We start from the raw sequence: 8,411 nt of genomic DNA, 5'->3' as shown, positions 1-8,411 counted from the left end.
GGGCCCGGCGGGCGGCGGAGGGGCTCTCCCCGCGGCTCGCTGCTGCCGCGCCGTGTGAGGGGAGGCTCCGTGAGGGCAGGAGGGCCCAGCCCCGCACCCCGGGCCCAGCCGCCCGCAGGCCCGAGCGGGAGGAGGCGTCCGGGGAGCTCCCGGAGAGCGCGGCCCTCCCAGAGGTAGGAGGTGGTGGGGCTCCTAATTAACGCCGTGTGGTAGCCTGAGCTGCGTTACGGGGCTCTCCTGAGTATTGCGGCAACAAAGGTATATTTTAGGGTTCAGTTAATTAAAAATTACTTACAAATCTGCCTAGGTCCTGTGTTGCGCTTAAATAAACTCTGCTGTTGTGGCTGTGCCACCGAAGAGACACGCCGCATTGAGGCAGTTAGGTAGTTTGAGGAACCTCCTGTGGAGCTCCATCTCTGCTGGTTTCAGTCATTCCCCATCGGATTGTGCCCATGGAGCTGGCTGCGGGGGGGAGGACAGGGGGGTCCCTGCCCTGGGGGTCCCCGGGGAGCAGCACTCGGGGCCCCGCCACAGGCCTGGCTCTTGGGGAGCAGTTGTAGGGCCCCAGCGTGGAGTGGGTTTGAGGTCTGGGTATGGCCATGTGCTGGGGTAAGTGTTGGCAGAATGAGACTCATAGACTGGTGGAGGTTGGAAGGGACCTTGGAGATCCTCTAGTTCCAACCCAAGGTAATGATGATAATACAAATTAGCTTCTGATTTCATTTTATAGTAAGTACCGTATTTTTGGGAGGGGGGCTAATTTCAGTTATACATGGAAGTGTCTAATATATGTTTTCTTTAGCTATATGGCTACATATTTTGTATAAGCTCAGTATCAGCAGGGCACTTAAATACATATTTGTGGTGTGAGAATGTGCCTTACTTGTTTGCAGTAGTGTGGTTCAAGCAAATAACTTGATTTAAAAAGCCTTATTTTTTTTAAAATAAACATATAAATGCACATATTTGTATATTTTGGAGTTAATTAGTTTTTGAGATTGATAATAAGGGAGGAGGCCTCATCCCAAAAGCTAAATTGAAAGGAAATAATACAGGAGTTGGATTCCGTATGACTTGGGACTGAATAAATCTAGCCATCTCGATATCTGTAAGCTCTGGAGTTTCACGCTGCATTGCAAAGCGTGGCAAGCTTTTCTCAACTCTCGGGCTTTTTTTTTTTTTCCCTTCAAGGAATACTGTGCCAACACTGCTGACACTTGGCTTCCCAGAAATAGATGCTTGATTCTAGTGTTTGTATCCTGAAATTATGTTACTGTTTATTTGTGGCCTATACAAATTAGCAGAGTAGTAAGTAAAATTCTGTTTGATGAAGAGAAATATTGTATTTCTAGGATAGAAAACAGCAGTATAGGAAATTGAGTCAGTTCTAAGAAAATGTTGGCATAAACTTCTTAAATAGGACAATGAATGCTTTAATATTTTGCTTTTATCAAAAAATATTTCAAACGGTACTTTATCATGAGTTTTTGTACTTTTCTTCTATAAATATGAAAAAAAAAATTCTCTTTGTTGAAGAACATAGCCAAAAATATCTGTTCCAAGTACAGATATCTGGGAAAGCTTGCCAATCTGCAGTTGATGTTTGGAAGCAAAGCATGATCTTTCTTGAGCAGTTTTAAGGAAGAGGATCACTTAATCGTGCAAGATTACTTTCTATTATTTTGAGAACAGTTACTGATTGTTTAAAAGAAAACCACTAAGAGCGCTTCTATCTCATTTCACAAATGCCTCTTATGAAGATTGATTGTGGTAGTTGATTTGTAGTCTTAGGAACTGGATTTCTTGGCAGTCTGCTTCTACATACAGCTTAAAAAAATTCAGTCTGTCTGAGGAGAGCAGCAGAAGTAGTTGTCTTGATACCTAGCTCCTCGGTCCCTGTATGCTGCATAGAATAATTTTGTGAAAAAAGCTGACGGTATCAGGATAGAATAATATTGTGAAGATGCTGATGTTTTAAGGACAGCTGCTTGCCTCTGCATGGCTTGCAAATGCTGTTCCTCTTACAGATTTGATGACTCTTTTTAACATGGGCAGAAGCGAGCAAACAACAAAAGCCCGGATGCTATTTAACAGTGCAGTTAGCAGAGCAGTGCTTGAAGTGTTCTAGGGCTCCTCATTATCTCCTTACTTGAAAAACATAGTATTGGTTCAAGAGCGTGTCCAGGGCTGCAGTTAACTATGTTTATTGGATAAATTGAGTTGTCACAAGCTGCATATAAGAGTATTTCATCCTTTGCAGAGCAACTGGAGAAGCAGTAATTTTAGAACGAAAGCTCACTGGCAGCTCTGCTCAAAGCTGCAATTAAAACACAGGAAGCTTTTAATATGAATTAATTGGTGGGGGGGAAGAACTATAAGTGACAATTTATTGGTGAGAATTATAGCACGCTTGCTACCTTCTATGCAAATAACAGTTCTTAGGTCTTCTCCTCACATGCTGTTATGAACCAATGTCCATCCTGTAACTTAAAACTCTTCCCTGGAATAGCTCCGTTAAGAAGTCAAGGGAGGAATCACTTAAGCAAGGAAGACCAAAGCCAATCTCACATGGATACCTGGTGATCTAGTGGATATTTTCCTTCTCATATTCAGAACTTGTATGAACCAAGTTCTGGCCTCTCTTCATCTACGGTAAACTTGGTCATGCAATTTAATGGGGGGTTTTGTGGTGCCTGATAGTTATGCTAATGGAGTGCTAACTTTGTGATATTTAATGTTTAGTGTTAATAGCAAAAGATAATAGCTCAGGCTTTATTGCGTTGGAAATTTTTAGTATGTTATTTATAGATCTGAAACCTACAAGATATGATATAAAAGCCTTCAATATGAAAAATGTTACATTTCTGAGCAGACAGTGAGAAAATTGCCTTTTAGAGGTCAAAACTCCCAACGCCTCTGGCAACATGGCCTTGATGTCATTTGACAGGGTGGAAACACAGCCCTTCATGGGAATAAACAGCCAATACCTGCATGATTCATTTTGTTAGGAGGGTTCTCCCATTGTTGCTAGGCAATATTTGCTAGGTGGATTAAAAAAAAAAAAAAACAACAACAAAAACCCCAACAACAAAATCCCCAAAATGCAACTGCTGTTTCCTCAGAATAATACTTCTTCTTGCAGGTTGTCTTGCTACTGATACTGATTTTTATTCTTTTTTAATATTTTTTTTTTTAAATTAAGTGGTAATTTCTCCTTTCTGCAGAATTACTAGGAGAAGCATCAACTGCATCCCGAGAGATGCCTTCCCCTCTGGGAGGCAGGGAGGGGAAGAGGCGGGAAGGGGTTGTCACCTGGTCAGCAGAAGGTTTCCTTTCTGTCTCCCTCCCTCCGTACCTTCTTAGGGCTGTCTGTTTGGAAAGGCTCGGCTGTGTCGTCATGTGCAATTCTTAGAGAAGAAACATGGCAGAGACCAGCAGACATTCATTTGAAATGATTTTCATTCACTGCATTCTGGAATGGACTTGAAAGCAGGTCTCAGAGGCAACTTGTATGTACCAGTTTGTCTTACATATTTATTTATGACAGACTTGAATCTTCAGGATGGTATTCTATCAAGTGACATACCCACTCAGTGTGATGTGCGTCTAAAAATAGGTCATTGTCAAAGGACAGGAAAGGAATAGTAGAAATTTATAAACTAAACCATTGCAGTCTTGTATGGTAGCACGCTCGGAAGTGGAGGTAATGCTGTGTTCAAAATTACAGCTTTCCCTGGATTACTTTTCTAGAATAATATATTAGCATTGCATTTATCAGAACAGGAGAAAGCTGGTTGCAGGCTCTAGAGATAGCTGATGCTGATGGGTTACTCCTGACACAGCAGTTTGAAAATCCTGAAGTAAAACAAACCAGAGGTCATCTCGGAAGGTAGCAGAGTTGGACCAAACTTTGCTCTTAAGCTTAAAATATCACAGATTTCAAATAACTCATTTTTATGTGTTAAATCGTATCATAAAGCATTTATTAAGTGCTGGGATTTAGGCACTTGGGTTTGAAAATAATGTTCCTGCTTTGTGCATTTGGCCACTGTGAATGGAATTTTTTTCTTTTTTTCTCTAGAGTAAGTATTGGCAGGCCTGAAAAATAAAACCACTAAGAAATGACCCTGTTTAAAAACAGAGCATCAGGAAAGGGATTTTTGTCATCTTAAATAACCTGTTGATGCATAAAAATGTGTGGTTTTTGGACTGTAATGGAGCAATGCAATTTTTTCTGGTTATGACACAGTAGTGTAAGCACTACTATGTAAGCAAGGCCTGGACCATAGCTACACAGGTAATGTATGTTTTGGTGTTTAACTGCAGTGTTTTTACTGCAAAGCAAGTAGAAGGACTAATATTTAGTTCAGGATAGACTGTGGAAGTGGTTGGTAGAGGAGTAAATACATCTGTGTATAGGGTTATATTAATAGGGTTTGAAGTTACCAGGTAAAGGGTAGGCAAGAAATAAAGGGGAAGTGTGACATCTGGTGGAAAGATGGTATCAGGAGCAAGAGATCCAGTAACGATAAATGGGCTGATTTGACATGAAAATGCATTATGTGATGTTTGAAAACATGTATGCCACTGCCAGAGATGGAATCAGGATGAGAAGCTTACCTTGTGTCTCGTAGTGTCCAAACCAGATGATTATACTCTTAATAAATAGTGATCTCTTTTTCTGAGATACTAAAGAAGTAGCCTCCCCAAACCCTTGGTCTACACTATAATTAATATGGTACAGGCCTAACTACCTTTGAAGATCAAAATACATTTTTAGAAGAAAATCATCATAACTACCTAGATGACGTATTCTAACACTTTTTTAGAAGCTGGAGCTCTTTACTGAGTCTTCTGTATTACTCCTTCCAGGTCCACGTCCCAAATTACCAGGACAGTCTGCTGCACAGCCCCCTTGCTGGTCTGGGAGCTACTGGTCTGATACTGACGGGGAGATGGAACTGCAGGAGCCCAACGCTGGAGCCCTGGGTTGGTTTCTGTCCCCTTACAGCTGGCTGGATGCTGTGAGCATGCTCTTGTGCGTGTGGGCACACAGTAATATCACACACAGGAGGGAGGAGAATAGGGGTAAGAATTCTGTAGAGGAAGAGAGGGAGAAAGTGGAGATAGATACCTTTTGTTTGGTGTCCTATTGCTCCAGTTGGAACTTGCTGTCGTTCAACCAGGATAACTTGCGTGAAACCAGAGTGGGCTGAGAGCCACAGAGATCCTGCTTTATTATATTTATTTCCAAAGTCTTATAGTATGTTGTGGAAAAACAGTCTGCAATTCATCGGAAAATCTTTGTATTAAGGATGTTCAGGAAGCTCCTAGCTCAGCCGAGAGGCACAGGGGAGAGAAAATAAGAAAATTCATCTTAATCTTTCAGCTCTGCCTTAAAATGTCGGATTCTTCTGAGGTTTCATTCCATATGATATTGATCATCCCATGTCACTCTGAGATTTTTCTGTGTTATGACTTTACTGCTGAAAGATTGCTTTATCCTAACCACGGTACAAGTTCAATCACAGCTCCGCTTTGTAGTTCAGGCTCATCTCCTGTGCATAACTGCCCCCCCTCGCCCTCAGTCATGTGGGATTTTCCACTTCTTCAAAAGGCAATGGGTCTTCAGCTTGTCTTGTTTGTTATGCCTTTTTCTTCTATTTTTAATGTTAGCATATCACTTTCTAGAACAATGTGTTATAAAAGAGTTCTGTATCGCAGTTGGCAAGTGACTTTTCTTGCTTTGGGGGCAGACTCCATCTGCGAGTTTTCGCCTGCTTGCTCAGAAATAATGCTTTTTGGAAACTGACCGGTTCAAGCAGAGAAACTAGTTAGTAAATCCCTGACAGGTCTGGCATTGCAGTCATTTAGCCCCAGCTGGAATGGAGCAGCACTGAACTGGGACAGACCTGTCTGAGGTGGCTGGCGTTTAACATCAGCATGAGGGAGTAACCTGTTCCTCGGGTCACCTCGTGGTTAGTGTCACAAATGGGTGGTGTTTTGAACTGTGATGGTTTAGTACCATGATAAATAAAATACAGTGTTTACTCCAAAGAGGGAACTGTTCTGCTGTGCTGGCAGAACTGAAATGCAGCTTTTGTTAGTCGGAGTTTTCACTGATCTAAATGGGGTTGAGTAGAAGGTGGCTGTGGTAGAGTTTGCTGGTTTGCTCTGGTGCAGTTCAGTTGGGTGTTGAACGCTTCCTTCCCAGTCTCCCTCCTCCTCAGTGGGGCAGTGATTACCCTTTTCTGTCCGTGTTTGCTGGGATGGATCGTGTAGGCACTCTCCTGCTCATGGAACCACAGCAGTTAAAATCGGTTAACTCCCAGTTACTGCACAAAGACTGGGTGCAGGCCAAGCTTCAGTTTCTTCACAAGATGCGTGGTTTTATGTTTTATCGAGTTAGGGGGAAACAAGCCTTATGCTTTCCTTCAGGGAACCCAGTTAGATCAGTCAGTAGCTTTCTGAAGATCATTGTGGAGTGTGTAGATAGAGAAACGGCCCTATTAAAAAAGGCTCAGATACTCTAGTTTAACTGTTTTGAAAATTTAAGTGAGAAACATAATTTTTAGGGACCTGGTTATCTTAAAAGATCTCTAGACCTAACCTTAAAAAGTAATAATCAAACCAGAAGTTTTGATTGACCTGAGAGCAGGACTGACAAGTTTTGGTTCTCAGCTCTGTGTTGGTAAGGAGACCATTTTTCTAACTAAATTACAAGTGGTGATGGTGCTGAGCTTGTGTGAGCACAGGGTGCTTTCTTAACTGCAAATGGGATCTTGGTCTGAAAATATCTTAATTCATTGAATGGACTTCCTTTTGTAGTGTACTCTTACGATTGTAAGCCCCTCATTTTTGCCCAGAGCATCCACTTAGATACCATAAAGTGAAAATAGTCTTAATGTCGCTAAATGAGAAAAAAATGTATTGCCTTGGAGAGAAACAAAATGGGGAGGGGGATTGAGGAGGGGAACTGTACAGAATAATATTTGCTGTGCTTGTGTGGGCACCAGGAGAAAAATATCCTTTGTTTTCTTGAGAATAATTTAAAAAATGTGTTTGTATCAATGTTGCAGCTTTTTGGTAACAGCTTTAAATGTTTGACTATGCAGATATGCTACAGCCTTTGAGGAAGGCACAAATCCAAGCTATCTTGCCTTTGTGCATTACTGGTACCAATGATGGGGTATATGGTAGCTGTTCTGGTAGCCTGTGTTGGGGGGAAGAAGAGGAAGGGTTTCTTGAGAGCCTGTTGAAACAAAAAAAATAATATCTGATGGAAGCCAAAAGTTAGTGCAAGTAGGATGTGAAACTTGCTTATGGAAATATACCACTGGATGCCACTGTTGCTTCATGGAATGTCATACTGAAATAAACATAGGCTCTGCTTGTTTGAAAAATTCTGCTTTTCCTTCACTCTCATCTTCTTAGTTCTTTATTACTTTAATCTTTGTTCATATCAAAGGAAAGGAGAAATCGTGCCCCACTTATTCTCTCCAGCAACATGGTGATACGGTTCCCGTATCTAGGAGTGACAGCTTGTCATAGGAAAGGGAACGACACAAAGTTTTGTCTTTTTTTTTTTTTTTTTTCCCCTTCTAAGGTAAAATCATCTTCTTGTAAAGAAGAAAGGTTGAGATGAAAGACCAGCCAATTTTCCTTGTAACTAAATTCCTTCTCTCTGGCTCGGAGTCCTGCGTTAGTCACAACTAGATTTGGACACTGAGCCTTTATTCCTATTTTAATGTCATCCTAGGGAGCAGGGCAGGAGGTCAGTTTTGCAAATGCCTGTTTATTTCCTTTCCCAAGTGTTGGGCATTTTGTAGTTGAAAGAATGTTCTCTGCTTGTTACAATTCTTTCCTCCTTGGGGGAAGCAGGGAGGGTGAAGGTCATCAGGTGAATTTTTGATGGCTGTTGCTTGTTTTCACAGGCTCCTTTTGTAATCATCTGATTAGCAACTCTGGGACTTTTCTCTAAGTCATACAGTAGGGTTTTTTATATTTTGGCTTTTTTTTCTTTTTTTGACTGAAGCAATCCCCTGAATTTAATTTAATTAAATGAAATCAAAATCCCAAAATGTGAAGCCTAATTTTCAGATGGTTTGTTCTTTGTATTCTGTGTGCAGCTAATTCCTGTGCTTTCCTATGGGAGAAGAAATACAAACGTTGGGGAAAAAACCTGGGAGGAAGTGTCATGGTGGTGTGTGCAGCCTGCCAGCCTGCCTTCCTGGGAGACCCTACCGCCGCCTGCTGCGTGCCTGCTCCTCGGGTAAGCCCAAAATGTTGTTGGTTCCATAATTAACCACAGTAGAAATGTGGAGAAAAGGCAAAGGCGATGGAAACGGTGTGTTGAGAGGGTTGTGGAGGAGCCCTGAGAAGGCAGGTTTGTTCTCTCTCTCTGGCAGAGG

General features: G+C 41.8%; 1 long non-coding RNA gene across 1 annotated transcript; it reads left to right on the top strand.

The window, feature by feature from the left end:
• Positions 1-2,311: 2,311 nt before the first annotated feature.
• Positions 2,312-8,332, top strand: LOC106888203. The gene is made up of 3 exons (XR_001412058.1): positions 2,312-3,509; positions 4,873-4,989; positions 8,130-8,332. It is a non-coding gene; the product is annotated as an uncharacterized LOC106888203 (long non-coding RNA).
• Positions 8,333-8,411: the final 79 nt, after the last annotated feature.

The sequence above is a fragment of the Calidris pugnax genome, unplaced genomic scaffold (assembly GCF_001431845.1).
Source record: "Calidris pugnax isolate Ruff unplaced genomic scaffold, ASM143184v1 scaffold28, whole genome shotgun sequence".
Taxonomy (NCBI): Eukaryota; Metazoa; Chordata; class Aves; order Charadriiformes; family Scolopacidae; genus Calidris; species Calidris pugnax.
This window is presented reverse-complemented; position numbering and strand designations above follow the sequence as displayed.